Raw genomic sequence first — 22,533 nt, forward strand, 5'->3', positions numbered from 1 at the left:
TGTGTGTCTCTCGGCCACCTTGACGCCTCCCTCCCTCCACTCCTCTGTTTACCAACACTGCCACCTGCTGATGACGTGGCCGTTACCTCGTACTATAATATTATGACGGTCAACACGACACAGAACGGTAATTATCTCTCGGTGCATCATGACCCAGACGACACACAGCGACAATTATTACTATCACGTTGCGCGTCGCCTCGTCCAACTTATTGTAAATATCCACACTTCGCCGTGACCACTAACTGACACACAGCGAGATTTAATTACTGTAAGACGATGTTATGATGGTTAGTTATCTTTGTTACCTCAGCGTTATGGTGATAAGATAACACAGCGATACTTAACACTGTAACACAATAATAAAGCCTAACACAGCGTCTAGTTTTGGCACATGATGTTACCGAAGGAACTATGACACACACACACACACACACACACACACACACACACACACAGCTCAAGTACCCGGATGTTCATTCCTTGCATTGTGATATTCTTGATCTTCTTCAGGTAGGTCCGTGTGTTCCTTTTATGTACCCACACTCACTCAACAACCAATACTTGTAAAGGAACGTCGTCGACTGCTTGATAACTGGGTGTCCTGTACAAGCGTTGCCTCTTGATGATTGTGTAAATAACCTGTCACTGAACACTGTTGAACTCTGTGTGGCTTAGTGGTGTACTTATGAACTCTCCTTACGATAGATTAGGAAAGGAATTTGAACATTTTAGTGGTGTGGTGGTGCTCGGTGTGGTAGACGATGCTATTACTGTGGTAGAGGTTGCTATTACTGTGGTAGAGGATGCTATTGCTGTGGTAGAGGTTGCTATTGCTGTGGTAGAGGATGCTATTGCTGTGGTAGAGAATGCTGTGGTAGAGGATGCTATTGCTGTGGTAGAGAATGCAGTGGTAGAGGTTGCTATTGCTGTGGTAGAGAATGCTGTGGTAGAGGTTGCTATTGCTGTGGTAGAGGTTGCTATTGCTGTGGTAGAGGTTGCTATTGCTGCTGTTAATGTTTTTCACCTCCTTCGTTCCTGTTGCTGGTGATAAATAAGGGAATGGTTCTTGGAGTTTTATCACTACGACTAATAGTATCAGGTGTGTGTACAAGAGTAGGGCGTGAGGAGGAGGAGGAGGAGGAGGAGGGGGGGTACAGGTGAGGGATACTGCTATATACCTGTCACCTGTTGGATGGTAGGTGAGATACAGCAGTTAATCACGTGTTATAACATTACGTGGACGATGGGATGTATTTACCTTTTGATGCTATGGATTTACACACGTACTGATAGAATAAACCACAACTCGTCTCCAGCAATAGATTATCTCCAGCAATAGATTATCTCCAGCAATAGACTATCTCCAGCAATAGATTATCTCCAGCAATAGACTATCTCCAGCAATAGACTATCTCCAGCAATAGACTATCTCCACACATGTTTTGGCTGCCCAGTTATTCATTCCTTTCTGGTTTAAGGCATACTGTACAGTTCTCTTTTTAGCCTTATGGTGATACAGTCTTCTTAATTACTTACTGTTACCTGAACCACGACACATACCTGTACTTCTTACCTTTACGGTGTACATTATTATTATTATTATTATTATTTTAATATTTTATTATTATTATTACTATTATTATTATATTGTATTATTATTATTATTATTATTATTATTATTATTATTATTATTATTATTATTATTATTATTATTATTATTATTATTATTATTTTTATTATTATTATTATTATTATTATTATTATTATTATTATTATTATTATTTTTATTATTATTATTATTATTATTATTAATCATTGTCATTATTTCCTTCCCTCATCTTTTACAGTCGCCATCTTTAAAGACTTTCAGTGAAACTCTTCATAGTGTTTTATTGAAGTTTTTCTTCGTGTTTCAGTTTCAGTGAATATTTTCTTACTGCTTCATTTTGAGTGAATTTCCTCTTAGTAGTGCCAAGAACTTTTTCATGGCGTTTCAGTGGACCTTATCTATTGTCTGAGACCCTCTTAGTGCTTCAGTGAAACTTCTCTTTGTTTCGTTGAAACTTGTTTCACTGTTTTAATGAACCTTCACCTAGTGTTTCAGTGAACCTTCTCTCTTTTTTCACTGTTCCTCTTATCAGGTTGGTGACGCTCCTAGCTAGGCACTGTACTGTCCGTGCTTGAAGGACAGTGTCCGTGTAAGACGGTTAGTATTATGCGGGCAGTGTCCGTGCTAGGAGGACAATTTTCGTGTTCGGGCAGTTTCAGTATTAGGCGGGCAGTATCCGTGCTAGGCGGGCAGTATCCGTGCTAGGCGGGAAGTGTCCGCACTAGGCGGGCAGTGTCCCAGGCTGGCGTAAGGTGCGGGAGGTGGCCGGTGGTGAGCGAGGCAGGGCGGGCGGCGCACACTTGGTATGCACGACCATAGCCTCGCCTCGCCATGACTTTACTATATTATTCTTCGGCCAGAAACGACTTTTCGCTTTGTCATTGGTCTCTCTCATGTCTACCATCATCGTGTTTTATCGCGTTATTAGCAGCTCCTTGACCTGCCCCGTAGCTCGGCGTTTTAGCATAGAAGAAAGTGTGAAGGTTGCTGGGTCCGAACCCGGTCTCATTAAATGTTAAACCAGCAGTCGTAAAAATCATCATAGTCGCTGACTTGCCATACATGTGTCCGCGCTGAGCGAACATTTTGAAGACTGATGGAACCATTCTGAAAATGATGTTCATCTCTACGACATTACTTCACATATTTCCTAAAGTTCTGTGATTTTTTCCAACTCGTTTCGCCTCTCCTAACCGGTAGTAGGCCCACTCGGGGGAGGGAGGGACGGGAGGGCTGGTGACGTGCTGTTTTAGAGTAATGTTCTCGGCGTTGTGAGGCTATGTGGGTATTGTTTATATAGAGGAAGGTGTACTGTAGCCACCTCTCTCATAATTCATTCTCCAGTGTCATATTTACTCCGCCTCACCTGGACACTTCACCTATATGTTCCACCTGGCCGAGCGATAGATGGCTGAGGAATGTCTGAATCATCTTCACTTTGATATGAAAGTCATATTTTGGTGACGTGGTCGAGGGGAATCCAGCCTTAGAAAGTACGGTTATAGAGGCCATTACCTCCTGGGGTATAGAGTCCTGCCAAGATGAGTGTTGCTGAGTATAGAACATGTCACATAATCGGAGTATCAAATTGATTTATTTTTGCATAATTCAGGGTCGAGATTGCCGTTAAAGTCCCGTATGATTCACATCGCATATTTTAAGGAACCATTTCCAGAGGCTCAAAGTTACCACGAATCTATTTTTTTGGGGGGAGGGGGGGTTCGTAAGTGTGAAACTATTAGAACAAAACACAAAGTAATTCTATGGTAAAAAAAATGTGTGAACCTTCCGAACCCAGATGAACTTTTCGAATTAGGGTTCATATTAAAGATTCACATATACCATAGAACTATTGATTTGGGTTCACATAGACATAATATGAACTTTTTGAAACGAAACTTTGAGATTGTTCATTACCTTTCATTGTTCCTGTCTGTCTGTCTGTCTGTCTGTCTGTTTGTCTGTCTGTCTGTCTGTCTGTCTGTCTGTCTGTCTGTCTGTCTGTTGGTTTAAGAACTTGATTTAGAGGTTTGTTTTTCGTTATATTTTTGTCAGTTTAAATTTGTATGGTGCGTTTTTTCTTCATAAATGTCGGTAGTCAGTTTGATAGGCTGGTAAGGCAGGTGTACGGGTGTGTAATGGTGTACTAAGGCAGGTGTACGGGTGTGTAATGGTGTACTAAGGCAGGTGTACGGGTGTGTAATGGTGTACTGAGACAGGTGTACAGATGTGGTGATGGTGTAGTAAGACAGGTGTACAGGTGTGGTGATGGTGTACTGAGACAGGTGTACAGGTGTGTAATGGTGTACTAAGGCAGGTGTACGGGTGTGTAATGGTGTACTAAGGCAGGTGTACGGGTGTGTAATGGTGTACTAAGGCAGGTGTACGGGTGTGTAATGGTGTACTAAGGCAGGTGAACGGGTGTGGTGATGGTGTAGTAAGGCAGGTGTACAGGTGTGGTGATGGTGTACTGAGACAGGTGTACAGGTGTGTGTCACTAATTCATTTTAAATCAAGATTAAATATTTAATCCCAATTATATATTTTGGAGGATATTAATAAGACATTTCATAATTATTTAGTTGATATTGTTAGGTTAGGTTAGGTTAGGTTAGGTTAGGTTAGATTAGGTTAGGTTAGGTTAGATTAGGTTAGGTTAGGTTAGGTTAGGTTAGGTTGTCATATGAGTAACATCGGACATAAGGTAGTGGCGGCTGTGGACACAATATGATGATTTGTATTCAGACAATGACACGGGCGAGAGCTGTGTGGTTAACTCGTAAATAAAATCAGATTTGTCCTAACCAACTGTGTTTAGTGACTCTTACGCCCGTCTTGGTTACCTTAGTAGGATGAAACGACCTCTCTTATTGGTGGATGAGACTCTTGGCTTGTTTCTCATTGGTTAACATTACGTTCTATGATGATCTTATTGGTTCATGTGTCTTGGTGTTGATTGCTATTGGTTGGTGTACATCTTGGTTAATTCCTATTGGGTGGTGTTCGTCTTTGTTGATTCTCATTGGCTGGAGTACACCTGTTATTGATTCTCATTGACTGGAGTACACCTGTTGGTGATCCTCATTGGCTGGAGTACACCTGTTGGTGATTCTCATTGGCTGGAGTACACCTGTTGGTGATCCTCATTGACTGGAGTACACCTGTTGTTGATTCCCATTGGCTGGAGTACACCTGTTGTTGATTCTCATTGGCTGGAGCACACCTGTTGTTGATTCTCATTGGCTGGAGTACACCTGTTATTGATTCTCATTGGCTGGAGTACACCTGTTGTTGATTCTCATTGACTGGAGTACACCTGTTATTGATTCTCATTGGCTGGAGTACACCTGTTGGTGATCCTCATTGGCTGGAGTACACCTGTTATTGATTCTCATTGGCTGGAGTACACCTGTTGTTGATTCTCATTGGCTGAGTACACCTGTTGGTGATCCTCATTGGCTGGAGTACACCTGTTATTGATTCTCATTGGCTGGAGTACACCTGTTATTGATTCTCATTGGCTGGTACACCTGTTGTTGATTCTCATTGGCTGGAGTACACCTGTTGTTGATTCTCATTGGCTGAGTACACCTGTTGTTGATTCTCATTGGCTGGAGTACACCTGTTATTGATTCTCATTGGCTGGAGTACACCTGTTATTGATTCTCATTGGCTGAGTACACCTGTTATTGATTCTCATTGGCTGGAGTACACCTGTTATTGATTCTCATTGGCTGGAGTACACCTGTCATTGATTCTCATTGGCTGGAGTACACCTGTTGTTGATTCTCATTGGCTGGAGTACACCTGTTGGTGATTCTCATTGGCTGGAGTACACCTGTTATTGATTCTCATTGGCTGGAGTACACCTGTTGTTGATTCTCATTGGCTGGAGTACACCTGTTGTTGATTCTCATTGGCTGGAGTACACCTGTTATTGATTCTCATTGGCTGGAGTACACCTGTTGGTGATCCTCATTGGCTGGAGTACACCTGTTATTGATTCTCATTGGCTGGAGTACACCTGTTGTTGATTCTCATTGGTTGAGTACACCTGTTGGTGATCCTCATTGGCTGGAGTACACCTGTTATTGATTCTCATTGGCTGGAGTAAACCTGTTATTGATTCTCATTGGCTGGAGTACACCTGTTCTGATTCTCATTGGCTGGAGTACACCTGTTATTGATTCTCATTGGCTGGAGTACACTGTTGTTGATTCTCATTGGCTGTTGTTGATTCTCATTGGCTGGAGTACACCTGTTGTTGATTCTCATTGGCTGGAGTACACCTGTTGTTGATTCTCATTGGCTGGAGTACACCTGTTGTTGATTCTCATTGGCTGGAGTACATCTATTGTCGATTCTTAAATTTCCTACTGTGTATTGTCTGTCTATCTGTCTATACTAACTTCCTCTCGGATGTCTTACTGTTGTCTTCCCGTCGGCCATTCTCCTGTCAGTTTCTCAGTGGGTGACGCAGTTCCCCGTTCACTCCCAAGACGCAAACAACCATATCTACTATAATCCCACACACTCATTCTTATATTTTAGTAAGTGATAAACGTACAGGTCAATTCTTCACGTTTTTTTTTTTATTTTTTAATTAACGTTTCAACAGGTGATCAAGTGTGTGTGTGTTGTGGTTTTTCTTCAATGGAAACGTTTGGCTATTGGTGTGTATCGAGGGTGACGGTATGTATTGAGGAATGTGTGTGTGGTGTATAATTTATCTCAGGGTTGCAAGCTGAATGTTAAATACTTCTTTATGCTGAGGGAGGCTTGTGTGTGTGTGTGTGTGTGTGTGTGTGTGTGTGTGTGTGAGGGGAGGGGGTGTATTTTTTATGCCACGTAATAGCGCCCCAAGGAATAGATAATGGTCAGTGTAACAGTGCCCCGTGTGAGAGCCTCGTGTGTTATCTCCCGTGCGATAGGGTCCGGTGTGAAGGTGTCTCGGTGTGATAGTATCTTGTGCGATAGTGACCCGTGCGAGAGGTGGCTAGTCCTGCTGTGGGATGAAGAGAAGGGGGAGGGTGGGGGTGGGGGGCTATTGTGGTGTCAATGGATTCTAGTCGTGTTGCTGCTGTCACCTATGAAGATTTATTGAATATTCTAGCCCCGGCGACCTTTCACTCCGGGGGGCGCTGCTGTGTGTGACCCCCGTCCCTCCCCCCTCCTCATCACCCTGACACCTTACCTCCGACGATATCCCTCCATCCCCCTCCACCTCTTGATACCCCCACCCTGCTGACACTCACCTACGCCAGCCCACTACTGCCCCCACCCGCTGACACCTACGCCAGCCCACTACTGCCCCCACCCGCTGACACTCACCTACGCCAGCCCACTACTGCCCCCACCCGCTGACACTCACCCACATTAATACCACCTAACCTAACCTTATCCTCCCAGAGTGACTACTACTACTACTACTACTACTACTACTACTACTACTACTACTACTACTACTACTACTACTACTACCATAACCTCGATTCTGTGATCATATTCTAAGTCTATTCTCATTTCTGACCTTTTACTGGGGTCAAGCAGTGGTTACGGTGATCAAGTTCATGTTATGGGATCTTTATTCAGTCGTAAGTCACATCTTGCATAGGTGAATTACTCTCAGGACTCAGAATATGTATTAGTATGTTATTGAAGATTAAAGGGTAGAATTTAGTAAGAGAAAAAGAGTGTTTGTATTTACAGTTGTATCTGATATTGTGTTTATTTTTACAGTTTGATTCAGTGAAGTTCTGTTGCCATGTGAGGATTTCTGTTGTTTGGGAATTTCTGTTGTTTGGGAATTTGTCTGAGAAATTACTAACACCAATTTCTCTTCTCATTTACAGGTAAATAACAAGTTGCAAGTCTCAACATCTGCAGGTGTAGGCTGTCACAGGTCACAACAACTATATAGCTGATCAATCAACAGCTGTTTTGGTAAGTACCGTACCTCATGAGTGTGCGCCCTCTACAGCACTGTGCACACAACAGCAATGTGCACACTACAGAACTGTACACACTGTAACACTGTGCACACTCTAACACTGTGCACTCTCTGTAACACTGTACACTAGTTGAACTCCACCCTTCCATTCCTTACTATTTTACCCGTACTCTCCAAAACACCATTCAGATTCAACTCAGAAACCTCGATTAAAAGAAATCTATCAGAGGCAGTACATCTTCAGGCATACAACACAGGTACGATGGTAACTTCCATGCGGTGACAGTAGGAGAGTTGGGGCTCCTACCTAGACATGAATAGAAATGTATCTCAACACGACATTACCGAGTTTATAAGCATAACACATCACGATGCTAACACTGTGCTGCTGGGCTTGTTCTAACACCGCGAAGAATTTTTGGGTGGATCGTAGTTTTAAGACCAGGGCGGTGTTGATGGGCGTTATATTTAGAGTATATTTCTGTAGTATATTTTAAAGTTCACTGAGAGGTATATTATTGTGTGTGTACTATGATATATTAGAGCTGTTATAGGGGTATATTCTTGCAGATATACTTTCATATATTAGAGCTCTTGAAGGGGTATGTTTTATAGTATATCTTGGAGAATAGTATACTTTTTATATCATACACCACAGTTCGCGTATACTCTTGCTTACACTGATGACTAGTATATCCTCTCCGTGCTACACTACACTACACTATACACTACACTACACCCCAATGTGCCCAAGCAATACTTCCTTACACCCACAATACACTCGCCGTTGGCCTACACAAGCTCTCCTCTCTCTTACTCCATAAATACACAGCTGGCTACATCCACGCATACAAACAGGTTTTAATACATGCATACCTGGAGCTCCTTCACACATTAATACACTCTTGTATGAATATCTACCGTACATACATACAAATTACTCATTATCATTTTATTCGGGACTTTTTTTCTCGTATGATTTTGTTATTGTTATATTTTATCATGCGTTTTGTAGTGGTGATTATTATTATTATTATTATTATTATTATTATTATTATTATTATTATTATTATTATTATTATTATTATTATTAGACAGTAACAGATATAATAATTCTTTTTTAACCCCCTAACTTCTTGATGGTGTAAAACTATTGCCAGACGTACAGTAATTATATACTCTTTGCCTTATCTGGTAACACTGTGGGGACTTCTTCACACTGAGAACTTAATGTTTACCTACAGGAGGAAGAACGTGTTATCCAGGTGTTGTGAGTGTCTCTATGGTCGTAAATCTGGTGACTTAAAGAACATTTAGACCCTTATGGATAATTGTGGTTATTTGGGGGTCTTTGGACGGTCTAATGAGGAAATGACCGTGAAATTTAACATCGTAGTAAAGCTTCAGGAAGGTAGTGAAGCTTCAGGAGCGTAGTGAAGCTTCAGGAGCGCAGTGAAGCTAAATGAGCGTATTTTAAGGAAAGAAAATGGTTCACGTGAAGATTAGGCACCCCAGCTTATTTCACCTGATGATTAAACACCTTAACGTTACCTGTTTTTTATATGTTAATTTGATTTTAACTTGAACATCAACTTTGAGATTAAATATGATGTTTATTATGACATTATTGTGTTAATATTTACCTTATGCTTCAATACATGTGTTCATTTTACAGTTAACTTCAACATTAACTTAACTTTCAATGATTATAATCTTTACTGTTAATTTGGGCATTAACTTCGACACCTAACTTTGATGATGTTAATTTGAAGTTGAATTTAACATTACGTAATATTTTAGCATTAACGCTTATTGACCGCTACATACAGACATACACAGAGAGAGTTAAACCCATCCCATCCCCCCTCCACGTCCCCATCACCTCCATATCTGACCCCCAACCCTACAACCCTTCCTAATTTGACCCCATGACCCCAACCCCAATAACCCCTCCTAATTTGACCTCCGTGACCCCAACCTTACGACCCCCACTGACCCTCCCTCCAGCCGACAGTCATCAGTGAAAGAGTTCGACTCAAATTTGTTGATGAGCACACGTAGGGCGGACCTGATGGGGTGCTCACCGCCCACTAGTATTTGTTGATCGTCATAGCAAGTCATCCATAGCTGGACCCCAACCCTGCCTTCACCCTCTCTCTCTCTCTCTCTCTCTCTCTCTCTCTCTCTCTCTCTCTCTCTCTCTGCAATAGCGTGTATGTGTATATAAATATGTATATGTTTAGACCTGCCTGGCCTGTAGACCGGGAAGGATACATCGCCTTCCCCATGATACAAGACACTGGTACTGAGGCAGCAGAGTTAGGCGAGGAGGAGTCTCCTTGGAGGAGCAGCGCTTGTAGGAGGCGTTGTGGACCACCAGTGCCAGGCAGGACCCCGCTCCCTCGCGCCCCTCCCACCCTGGGTATCCTTCACGGGCGTATGTTAATGCAACCTGGTGTATCCTCGTCATCCGGCTGAGTTATAAGCAGGATCTTGGTAATTACCTGAGTGTAATTATCATGCGTACCACCATCTTCCCCGCCCGCCGGACAAAAACTTTTACATCATCTCTGGTCAAGAGAAGGTTCATTCTTCCCGTCCACACCTTAGAGCACATGGTGGCGGTCATGGTGGTGCTGGAGCCGTCACCAGCCGAGACAGCACAACACAAAAATGAGAGTGAATGAGTGATGGTGTGAGCGCGCGCACTGTCGGCACTAGCGATGGATGGCCCTCCTCCCCGCTGCCGGAAGCTGCCTGCACTTAAAACATTAATTATGTTTTTCATCACCGTCTGCAGGAACTGGAATGCGTCTAAAGAATATGCAAGAGTATAAACCTGTGATAATGTAGGTAATTATGAATTAGCTGGTGTTATGGGACGACTCGCGCATTAAAATACTGGTCCTTACATCTAGCCGCTTCCCGCCAAAACACCCACATCCACAGTATTGCCAGGTAAAGCTATTTTGTCTTTTGTACTATACGAACAGTTTTCCTATGACACCTTGCTTACTAAATAAACTGGAAAAAATCTCATTTTCACGCCACGACAACTGCTAAACACAGATAACTCCACCTAACTGTAACCCGCCATTGTACTCTTACATGAAAGGCCCAGGCTGGCAGGGCTGACTACACCCGTTCTTGACAGCCAGAGAAGCCTTTCTTCTCATTTCCATCGCTTGACGAACATCTTGCTTCATTCACTACAACTTCCTTACATCACACCATCATCGACCGGCCGCAATAAACAAATGAACATCGTACAAACAGACGCGGGCGAGATGTGAGGGGGAGGAAGAGAAGGAGGAGGAGCAGCTTAGTGAAGAGAATTCCCCGGGCGGCGTTGTTGACATTGTGGGCGGCTTCGGACGGTGCGGTATGTGCAAACCAAGACGGCTGTTGTGATCCTAATCTTGACAATGAATCATTACTATCGACACTACTGCGGATGTGTGCATGGTTGTTCCGCCGACCGACAAGAGTTCAGGAGAGGGAGGCAGTGTTTGTTCTACCGTGTGGTGTGTGGCAAGACTAGAGGGAGGGAAGGAAGGGGGGATTGTTTGCCGCCCCCCACCCCCCCCCTGCTCCTCCCTCTGTTTGTTGTGCCCTTCATGGGGGTTCATCATGGCCAGATTTTATGTCAATTCACCTGTTAGGGAAGTTATATACGCTAGGCTGTTTACACCTGGCAGTTCGGGAGAAGGTAGGGAATTGTGGTGGTGTGGGTGACCGGATTCCTATGTCACTGCCATTATGTTCTTGATTTTGGTCCCTAGAGTAGGGTACGGCACACACACACACAGGCCCTTGACTCTGCCATGACACCTTCTGATGCCAAACATGTCACGGTACACTTCGTTGTCTATGTAATGGGATTCAGCAATCTCCTAAGAGGTACTAGAGGCCATTCTGGATAACATGAAGTTCCTCTATACCTCACAACATACACACAGGACACAGCTTCACCTTCTGTACCTCGCGAACTCAACTGAAGAACGAAATGTCACCGTAAGTTGACCAGAATTTACACCGTGATGGAAGGGACCGAGCCGAGTCTACCAGAGCGAGTCAGGCAGGAAAAGTGATTCAGAAAAACAAAAGAATATCACACACACACACACACACACATACACACACACACACACACACACCGTCCGCCCCCCTCCCTCCAACCTCACAGTTCTCATTCTTAAATTTATCTTGGTTGCATTAGTCGAAAGTAAAATGTGTTAGGAGTTAATACCTCGCCAATGGTGCAGGGAATAAGGACACCTGAATGTATTTATGTAGGTTTTAGGCATCCCAGGTACCCGAGGCTATCAAGTCACCTGTATTGTATTGATTGATTCACTTACTGAAGGTAAATTAGGTATTGTGGGACCGAGATTACCTGTATGTTGACGATAATTAATAATTAACTCTCTCTCTCTCTCTCTCTCTCTCACACACACACACACACACACACACACACGATGTACTATATATCGTAGACTTACATGATATAAAGTGACAGTGTTGCTCTAACGTGTACTTGTATTCACTGTGACTTACATTATAAGTGTGTGTGTGTGTGTGTGTGTGTGTGTGTGTGTGTGTGTACTTCTGGGTACACACACACGCCGGTGCAGTTATTGACCAACACGGATAGTGTGAGTGTGGCTGGTGGATCACTAGAGTGGTGGATCACTTTTTTGATGGATCACTATACTGGTGGATTACTACAATGGTGGATCACTACACTGGTGGATCACCACACTGGTGGATCACTTGACTGGTGGATCACCACACTGGTGGATCACTTGAATGGTGGATCACTACACTGGTGGATCACTACACTGGTGGATCACTACACTGGTGGATCACCACACTGTGGATCACCACACTTGTGGATCACTAGAGTGGTGGATCACTTTCTTGTGGATCACTTTCTGATGGATCACTACACTGGTGGTTCACTACACTGGTGGATCACTACACTGGTGGATCACTGCACTGGTGGATCACTTGACTGGTGGATCACTACACTGGTGGATCACTACACTGGTGGATCACTACACTGGTGGATCACTACACTGGTGGATCACAACACTTGTGGATCACAACACTTGTGGATCACTTGACTGGTGGATCACTACACTGGTGGATCACTGCACTGTTGGATCACTACACTGGTGGATCACTACATTGGTGGATCACTACACTGGTGGATCACTACACTGGTGGATCACTATCTAGAGGGCGTTAGGGTCTCTCTTACCAGCTGTACATGTATTTACTTTTGACTGTCCAAGATGGCGGAGTTTGTGATGATGGAACGGGTCTAAGCTCTCTGGGGTGCCTTCTCCATCACTAGTACCTGACTGTGTGTACCTCCATCACTAGTACCTGACTGTGTGTACCTCCATCACTAGTAGTACCTGACTGTGTGTACCTCCATCACTAGTAGTACCTGACTGTGTGTACCTCCATCACTAGTACCTGACTGTGTGTACCTCCATCACTAGTAGTACCTGACTGTGTATACCTCCATCACTAGTAGTACCTGACTGTGTGTACCTCCATCACTAGTAGTACCTGGTTGTATGTGTACCTCCATCACTAGTAGTACCTGACTGTGTGTGCTCCATCACTAGTAGTACCTAGTAGTACCTGACTGTGTGTACCTCCATCACTAGTAGTACCTGACTGTGTGTACCTCCATCACTAGTAGTACCTGGTTGTGTGTACCTCCATCACTAGTAGTACCTGGTTGTATGTGTACCTCCACTAGTAGTACCTGGTTGTGTGTACCTCCATCACTAAGAGTACCTGACTGTGTGTACCTCCATCACTAGTACCTGACTGTGTGTACCTCCATCACTAGTACCTGACTGTGTGTACCTCCATCACTAGTAGTACCTGACTGTGTGTACCTCCATCACTAGTACCTGACTGTGTGTACCTCCATCACTAGTAGTACCTGGTTGTGTGTACCTCCATCACTAGTAGTACCTGACTGTGTGTACCTCCATCACTAGTAGTACCTGACTGTGTGTACCTCCATCACTAGTAGTACCTGGTTGTATGTGTACCTCCATCACCAACAGGTCTTGAGAGCACCTCGCTAGGCGGTGACTCGGCCAGGATCTAAACATTTAATCTTAGAGTGCAGTGTTGAGGCTGACAGGAGAGGCAGCCATACTTCACGGCCAACGAACAGCTGAAAGGGGCTCACTTAGTATCTCCGGAGCGAGCTAAATCTAAGCGAGTATTTGAGCGGCTCGGGGCGGTCATTCAGCTGACATTCAAATAGGGTCTTTGGTAAGTTGTGATCCATCGACATGTGGGCAAGCGCTCTCCTTGTCTATTTAGTGTGGCCGTGTCCAGGCTACTGAGGCAGACTTCCAATTTATGCACTCTAATATATTAAGTTAAAATCCCTTCGACCTTTGCCTGTACAAAACATCATAATGAGAACAAACATTCTTCGGCAACTAAATCATGAAACACGCTCGCAGGTTTTTGTATATTTATATTTTACAATTATCAGAACTTGATATGATTTACTACCAGCTTATGAAGTCCGTTGGTTTACCTGCCATTTACTAATGAGTGAGCTTGAGAGGTGCAGGTGGTGACACTGAGAGGCCTCGTCTGGGTCACCTCCTCCTTCTCCCCCTCCTCTTCCTCATCCACACCTCCCCTCTCTTCTCCTATCTTCCTCACGCATAAGACGCTGTGGAAAGCATCAAGAAGTTATTATTTACGAGTAATGGTGAAGAAGAAAAAAAATAGGTCATCTATGTCTAAAATTCAATGCTGTCCCACATTGCCTTGTTTTATGTTTTCACTGTGATCATTATAGTAATATAGACAAGTTGTTTGTCTCTGATCTAAGTTGGACCCAAAAGGTAAGTATTGTATGAGACATGCAGGAGGTGAACATACGTGTGATGACCGCATTATGATAAAATGTGGCGCATCATGATCCCATAAATCTTAGCGGCCCCGAGGCTCACCACCACCACCACACAACACACCTCACCGACCAACAAAGGCTCAACCAACACCCATTAAACCATCATCTTATTCTCGTCGAGCTTAAATATATCAGTGTTTAGAGGAACATTTAATACCATAATCAAAGAACGAGTCGACCTGGGATAAGCTGTTTTGTCAGGTGAGAACAGTACTGTGTGTGGGTGTTGTGATGTGTCCCCCACTAGTGCTTGTTGTGTCTCACTACTGGGACCTCAACCTCCCTCCCTCCTTCCCTCACTCACTCCCTCCCTCTTACCCTCCTACCCTCCCTCACACACTTCCTCATTCCCACCCCCCATCCTCCCTCCCTCTCCCCATGTTTACCTCACTACAAGGAGAGACAACTTGCCCAGACCCACTATAATAATACATCATTTGGAGTTTTATGACACGGTGCAATGTATACGGTGTGTCAGTGTCGTGTGTCATATATGATCATCCCTCGTTATCGTGTCAGATACTATCTTGTCCCATATTACTGTCGTGTCAGATGGTTATGTTCTAAATCATTGTCGTGTGTCATATAGCATCATGAGTCTTATATAACGGTGTCATTTTCAGATAGATATTTGTGTTTTGTCAGGAGCTGGTGTCAGATGTTGCCAGGTGTTAATAGCAAGCATCAAATAGTGTCATGTGGTTCAAGTAGCTGACGTTCAAGGGTGTCATATATTATGTGGTGAACAACACCATACTCTTTGACACTACTGCAAATTGTGTCATTTGTCAAACTGCTGTGTCTTCTATTAAGTATTTGTGTGTGTCGGTTGGTGTCATAGTACTGTTTTATGAATCATACACTATCATGTGTCATGTGTGTCAGTCACCTTTATGTTCAGATACTATAATGTGTCAGTTAGTGTCATATGTGAGATCAGTGTAACTCCTAAATCGTGTCATGTGATAAATAATTATATATCAGGTATTAGACTTCGCGTTGTGTCATGTATCGCGTAATATATGACATAGGGTTTGTTAGTGTTATTTGATGATAGTGTCATATACCAACTACCTCATTACCAGTCAGTATTAGCTGTCAAGTATGAGTATTATTCATAAGTAAACACAAAGACACCGCCGTATATTAAATAACCGGTACCATATTTTAGAAGTGTCATATGTCGTATAGTGTCATATTGTGTCATGCCATCTGCCACATTTATTCCCGGGACAGTCAACCGTAAGCCACATCAGCTCGTGTCGGTTGTAAAGTCTGCACCAAAACAAAAGACTTATCTAAATTTGGCGGGAATATCCTTCACGGCGACGAGTTTCCCGCCAAAGAAAAAAAAACACATTTATGCCAAGAGAGATTCACTAATGCTGTTATTTGTTTTTTGTAATAGTTAGAATAATAGAGTATATGTTTTTTTTTGGACTAATTAAATATTTATAAGTGTTTATGAACGGCTGTGAAATAAAACTCGAAATAAAATAGTGTTCTTTTGTGTGTGTGTGTGTGACGCTGACGATACCTTGTAAACATCACGGGGTAGGTTCATTCATCCCAACTTGTAGCTGCATTGTTGATCGTAGGTGTGCCGCTGAGGCGTGTGAGTGCGTGTCAACATTATGACTGGGTGTATTTGTGTCAGTCTCGGTCACCCCCCCCCGAAAAGTTCCCCACTGGGCCTCAAAATCGCGCAATCGTATTAAAATTCTTAGCGGACCCTTCGTCACTGCCGAGGGGACAAAAATCTCCGTTTCCACTGATCCGACCTTGACTTTGGCCTAAGATAAATTACGGAGTGGCGTCAGGAGGTGAGGTAAAGTAAGTGGGTTAAGTCTTAGTTGATAAATAATACAAGATGAACTGCATATCATTAAGGTGTTCATTATCACACATTAAGTAAAGTGACTATTAATATACAAATGTTGCCATAAACAACAACTATTCTAATGAAAGAAATAATCAACAAATCAATTAATTTCAGTTTGATTGTCAAAGGAGGAAAGCTTTAATTTTCCTGGTATAGATATATTGTATTTTATTTAATATTTATCTTTAACTTTTCATGTTAAAAGATTCTTATCATGAAAATTGAAATGAAGGGAAAAAGATATCGAGGCTGGGTGGTAGGGAAGCCATGGCCATCAGCGGGACGCGGGGGTGGCCAGGGGGCTGGACCAGACTGGACGAGCGGTGGGCCTAATGTACAAAATATGGAAATAAAACAGCAGGAGAGAGGCTGGAGGGACTGTGCTCTTGGTGAGGCAACGACACGGCCTCTGTGTGTGTGTGTGTGTGTGTGTGTGTGTGTGTGTGTGTGCGAGCCATAGATCATTACCGCGTGTTTACTATTATCACAATGATCTCCTTCATTCCAGGACAACACCTTTATTAATTCCTATAAGACCTTCACAACCAGGCACCTTGTATGCTACTGTAAGATCTGCGTTGATCATGTCAGCCGATAAAGAGAGAGAGAAGACTTGTGGGGAAGACTTGTAGACCTTCGGCAGTAGCAGTGAGGTGGCGAAGGTGTTGAGAGGTGAGGCGGCGGAGTGACCATGTGTCAAGGCAGGCGGTGACATAAGAGGTAAAACTACAGAGGGAATTTATCTTGTAGAACAAACTATAGAGAACAGCAGCCCACAAGACCGTCAGGAACATTGAACACTCGTGAACACTTTACATTCGTGAAAGTGAAAGGAAAACACCCAAGTGAAGGTTCTTGTAGGGTAATGGCAAACAGTACATAATATCTTTATGAATTAATAGAAGGCATGATAGATCCAGATGTGATATACAGATGGAGAGGATGCATGAAGGGGTTTAAACTACAGTAGATAAGATAGTTAACATTCCTAGTGACTAAACAGTTTGATGAGTTGGTTTACATTGAGGGTCACCATTACAGCCTCCTCAGTCTACGTGGTGGTGAATAATGTACTAAGTGAGAGCAACAGATTTTATGGGAGCTACTGTTTTTATCGCTGGTATTTGTCATAACAGAAGGAGGCGCAGTAGAGAAAAGTGCAAAACTTCGGCAGGAGAGTTTTGAGAATAGGGGTTAGGATGTAAACAAATATTAAAGATAGAGGTTATGATATGTAGCGGGATAGAAAGGAATGGGATGAGGATAGTGGATAGGAAATAAAAGGAATTGGTGTTAATGGACAAGTTCACATATTTATTCTTGATATTGAAGACAGAAGGAACATATATATCAAAAAATTTCCAACAAAAACCCAGACTGTCGTTAGTGACCACGATTCCACTGATAACTTTTCCTTCTCTTACAAATACAAACTACTACTAATAAATAATGACACTTTAACTCTGCTTTAATTTCCACTAATCACCCCTACGAGTCTTGTCCTTACCTTACCTTACCTTACCTTACCTTACCTTACCTTACCTTACCTTACCTTACCTTACCTTACCTTACCTTACCTTACCTGACCTTACCTGTAGCCTGATCTTCACAGTGTCTCTCAAGATTTCACGTGACATTCAACCCATAAACCTCTGCGTATTTGTTATAGTGATCGATATATGCGTCTAATAACCCACACACACACACACATTACAACACCTTGGTAAACACACACAGAAAATAATTTATTACGGGGAAAACAAACATAACAGTCATTATTTTGGGTTAGGTTAGGTTAGGTTAGGTTAGGTTAAGTGAGAAGGGACTCAGATCACGACTAAAATGTCTACTACGTGAACGGGAACAAGTATGAGAAATAAAATGAATAAAATCGCCGATGTGTACAGAAAAAAATCGATATAATAGCATTCACCCAAACATGGATTTCAGTTATCCTAGTATATCCCTATTTCCCCTCGTATCTTTCTGTTATCCTAGCAGCTCTCGTTATCCTAGCAACCCTCGTTATTCTAGCAGCCCTCGTTATCCTAGCAACCCTCGTTATCCTAGCAACCCTCGCTATCCTAGCAGCCCTCGTTATTCTAGCAACCCTCGTTATCCTAGCAACCCTCGCTATCCTAGCAGCCCTCGTTATTCTAGCAACCCTCGTTATCCTAGCAACCCTCGCTATCCTTAGCGGTACCTCATTATCCTAGCAGCCCTCGTTATCCAAGCAGCTCTCGTTACCCTAGTACTCGTTACCCCTAGCAGCTCGTTACCCTAGCAGCTCTCGTTATCCGAGCAGCCCTCGTTACCCTAGCAGCTCTCGTTGCCCCTAACGGCTCTCGTTATCCGAGCAGCCCTCAATTATCCTAGCAGCCCTCGTTATCTTAGCAGCCCTCGTTATCCTCGCAGCCCTCGTTATCCTACGACCCTCGCATCCTAGCAGCCCTCTCGTTATCCTAGCAGCCCTCGTTATCGTTATCTTAGCGTTACCTAGCAGCCCTCGTTATCCAGAAAGCAGCCCTCGTTATCTTAGCAGCCCTCGTTATCCTAGCAGCCCTCGTTATCTTAGCAGCCCTCGTTATCTTGCCCTCGCAGCCCTCGTCCTAGCAGCCCTCTTCGTTATCCTAGCAGCCCTCGTTATAGCAGCCCTCGTTATCTTAGCGGCCTCGTTATCCTAGCAGAAAGCCTCGTTATCTTAGCAGCCCTCGTTATCCTAAGCAGCCCTCGTTATAGCAGCTCCTCGTTACCCTAGCAGCCCTCGTTATCCTAGCAGCCCTCGTTATCGGCCCTCGTTAACCTAGCGGCCCTCGTTATCTTAGCAGCCCTCGTTATCTACTTAGGCCCTCGTTATCCTTAGCAGCCCTCTCGTTATCCTAGCAGCCCTCGTTATCCAAGACGGCTCTCGTTACCCTAGCAGCCCTCGTTATCCTAGCAGCCCTCGTTATCTTAGCAGCCCTCGTTACGGCCCCTCGCTTGGCCCTAGTATCTTAGCCCTCGTTATCCTAGCAGCCCTCGTTATCCAAGCAGCTCTCGTTACCCTAGTAGCTCTCGTTATCCGAGCAGCCCTGGATATCATTGGGAAACTCTATGACTTCATATTATATCCTTCACCTTTCATCAGTTATCATCCTCCACCAGGCATCATCATCCACCAGGCATCATTCTCCATCCTCCACCAGGCATCATCCTCCACCAGGCATCATCCTCCACCAGGCATCATCATCCACCAGGTATCATCCTCCACCAGGCATCATTCTCCACCAGGCATCATCCTCCACCAGGCATCATCCTCCACCAGGCATCATCCTCCACCAGGTATCATCCTCCACCAGGCATCATCCTCCACCAGGTATCATCCTCCACCAGGCATCATCCTCCACCAGGCATCATCCTCCACCAGGCATCATCCTCCACCAGGCATCATCCTCCACCAGGCATCATCCTCCACCAGGCATCATCCTCCACCAGGCATCATCCTCCACCAGGCATCATCCTCCACCAGGCATCATCCTCCACCAGGCATCATCCTCCACCAGGCATCATCCTACAGGTACCATGGCGTAGCTCCGTCAGGTATGTTAACCTAAAGTTTACGAGCCGTGTGTTGGTGCCGCCACCTACCTGCTCGAGGCGGTGTTGGTGGTAGTGGTGGTGCTTGTGGTGTTAGTGAGGGTGATGATGGTAGTAGTGGTGGTTGTGGTGGTGAGAGTGGCGGTGGTAGTGGTAATAGTGGAGGTGGTTGTGGTGAGGGAGGTGGTTGTGGTGGCAGTTGGTAGTGGTATTAATCTTACCTCTCGATGGACGTATTTGAATTAAATTAATTAACACAAATAAACAAAGACAAAAAAAATATCTACCCTGTCTATTCTCCTGCATGAAAATCACACACACACACACACACACACACACACACACACACACACACACACACACCTACCTTGTCCAATATAAACCTAACCTAACCTAACCTAACCTTAAAATGCAATAATAACACGAAATTAAATAAGAATTGGCTTTAAATGCAATAAATAGTTTTGTCTCGTAAATCGGTAATATAATCTTTGCTTAGTTTATTACATTTAAATTTGGTGCTTATCGCTACACCATTAAACTACGATAAAAATACATTCAATTCACACTAGGACAAAAATTTCAGTAAATAATCTTGAAGAGAAAAAAAAAACTTTACATTTCGATTTTGTCTCCGAATTCAGTGTTTTGCTATTTCTGGTCGTTAGTGATGTGCTATTAAGAGTCAACTAGTTAAGATACATTCTCACACAACTTTAGCTACGAGGAAGCATTTATCTGACAGAGAGTTTTGAGAATCGGAGCCCACAGGAGAGAGAGGTTCTGATCGGACTTCTACCTTTTTCCTTCGTATATCTCAATGATTCGTTCGTCAACACTAAATCTGAACTGGGAAAAAGACACCTTATTTAGCCTTATAGTACAATCACAGTGCAATTTGGATCATTTTCTCACATCCTCTTACACTCGAACTTAAGTCAATGTATTTGAAGTGTCTCTCACGTCTCCAGGTGAGGGAATTATCTACCAGACGAAGCTTAGAGAACTGTGTCCTAGTGTGGGGGGAGGTGTGGGTTCAGGGGAGAGTGTAGATGCAGATAATGTGAGGTATGTATCTCAGTGGTTGTTGTACGGTGTTTAATGATGCTATTGTCATTCCTGGGGACAAATCATGCGAGGGTGGGGTGGTGTTGGGGTGGTGGGGGATGATAGGAGAAGGGTGGTGTGGTGGGGGGTTAGCTTGGAAGGGACAGGAGGGGTGGGGGTGTGGATAGAAGGAGGAGGACACTTGATAATAGACTGAATGTGGTCCTCGGTTACTGACTGTGTGGGCCTTACAGTCTAGAGTGGGAGTTAGACACAGTTATTTTATTTTCACCCACAAAACTAAATGATGGAAAGGAGATGGGTGAGGGGGAAGGGGGATGGGGGTTGGTGATAGTAGAGGTGGTAATAAGGGGGGAGAAGGAGGAGAGGGGAGGGGGGGTTTACTGCTCATTTATTATCGGTGGTCACAAATGTTCATACAGGTCTGCCAACTGTACCTGGGATCCCTAACGTTCTCTGTAAAGGAATAACAATTTAAAGGGTAAACTCGTGTTATTTTACTAGTACTCACCTCCTGTGTTGTGTGTAGCAAGATGGTAGATGGCTGTGATTAACTACATATCAACCTGATGAATATTTATCGAATAGAAATGTGAATGATAATGTTTTACCCGTATGTAAAACTGGTATTATCCCAAATGATCAGAACCCGTAAATTTAAACACCTTTATCTCTTCATTAACTCAAATCCTCCCTGACAGACATACAAGACCTCACTCCAATTGCCTTTAAGTAACAGTATTATTAACTTCTGTACATCAATACACATCTTAATATTTCATCTTCTATTTCCCCCCCAAAAAACTATCTATTAAAATGCTACTCGTAAGGTAACTCACTAAATACTACTGACCTGTTCACCTCTAGGTCTCTTATCGCCTCTAGTGATGACCTCTTTCCCGGGTCAACGTCTCAGATAAGAAAGATAAGAAGAAATGTTTAGTTCCCAGTGACTTCCGGGTAATGGCTTCTTTCGTGATCCATTTGCAGAGATGTAGTCTAGCTTGACTGGCCCCTTGTTGACGTGATGTTGATTCATTCCTTCATCATATCCTCACATAGAGCCACCCCTCCTTCACATATATTCACATAGATTCATCCCTCCCCCATAACCTCACATGAATCCACCCCTCCCTCACATATATTCACATAGATCCATCCCTCCCCCATATCCTCACATGAATCCTCCCCCCCCCCTCACATATCCTCACACAGATCCAGCAGCCTTCCCCCTCGGAATATTTGTCTCTGGTGGAACTAATGTACCTATTGGCCAGCATACCAGTGTGTATGTGTGTGTCCTGAGTGACTTATGCCTCGTGACAGTACATTGTTCGGGATCTTGATGTGAGTGTGTGGCATTTCTTCGCGTGCCTGTGTGTGTGTGTGTGTGTGTGTGTGTGTTGGTTATAAAGAGCACTTGCATTTTAGTTTATGTAAAGTGTTTGCCAATTAGAATAGTTTACCTGTATCTATAGTAA

The 22,533-nt window shown here is 43.6% G+C and overlaps 1 protein-coding gene across 1 annotated transcript in view; it reads left to right on the forward strand.

The window, feature by feature from the left end:
- Nucleotides 1-22,533, forward strand: part of LOC121867723 — a 117,808-nt gene that overhangs the window by 61,739 nt on the left and 33,536 nt on the right. The gene's annotated exons all lie outside the window — the stretch shown is intronic.

This window comes from Homarus americanus, unplaced genomic scaffold, assembly GCF_018991925.1.
Source record: "Homarus americanus isolate GMGI-L3 unplaced genomic scaffold, GMGI_Hamer_2.0 scaffold32583, whole genome shotgun sequence".
Lineage (NCBI taxonomy): Eukaryota > Metazoa > Arthropoda > Malacostraca > Decapoda > Nephropidae > Homarus > Homarus americanus.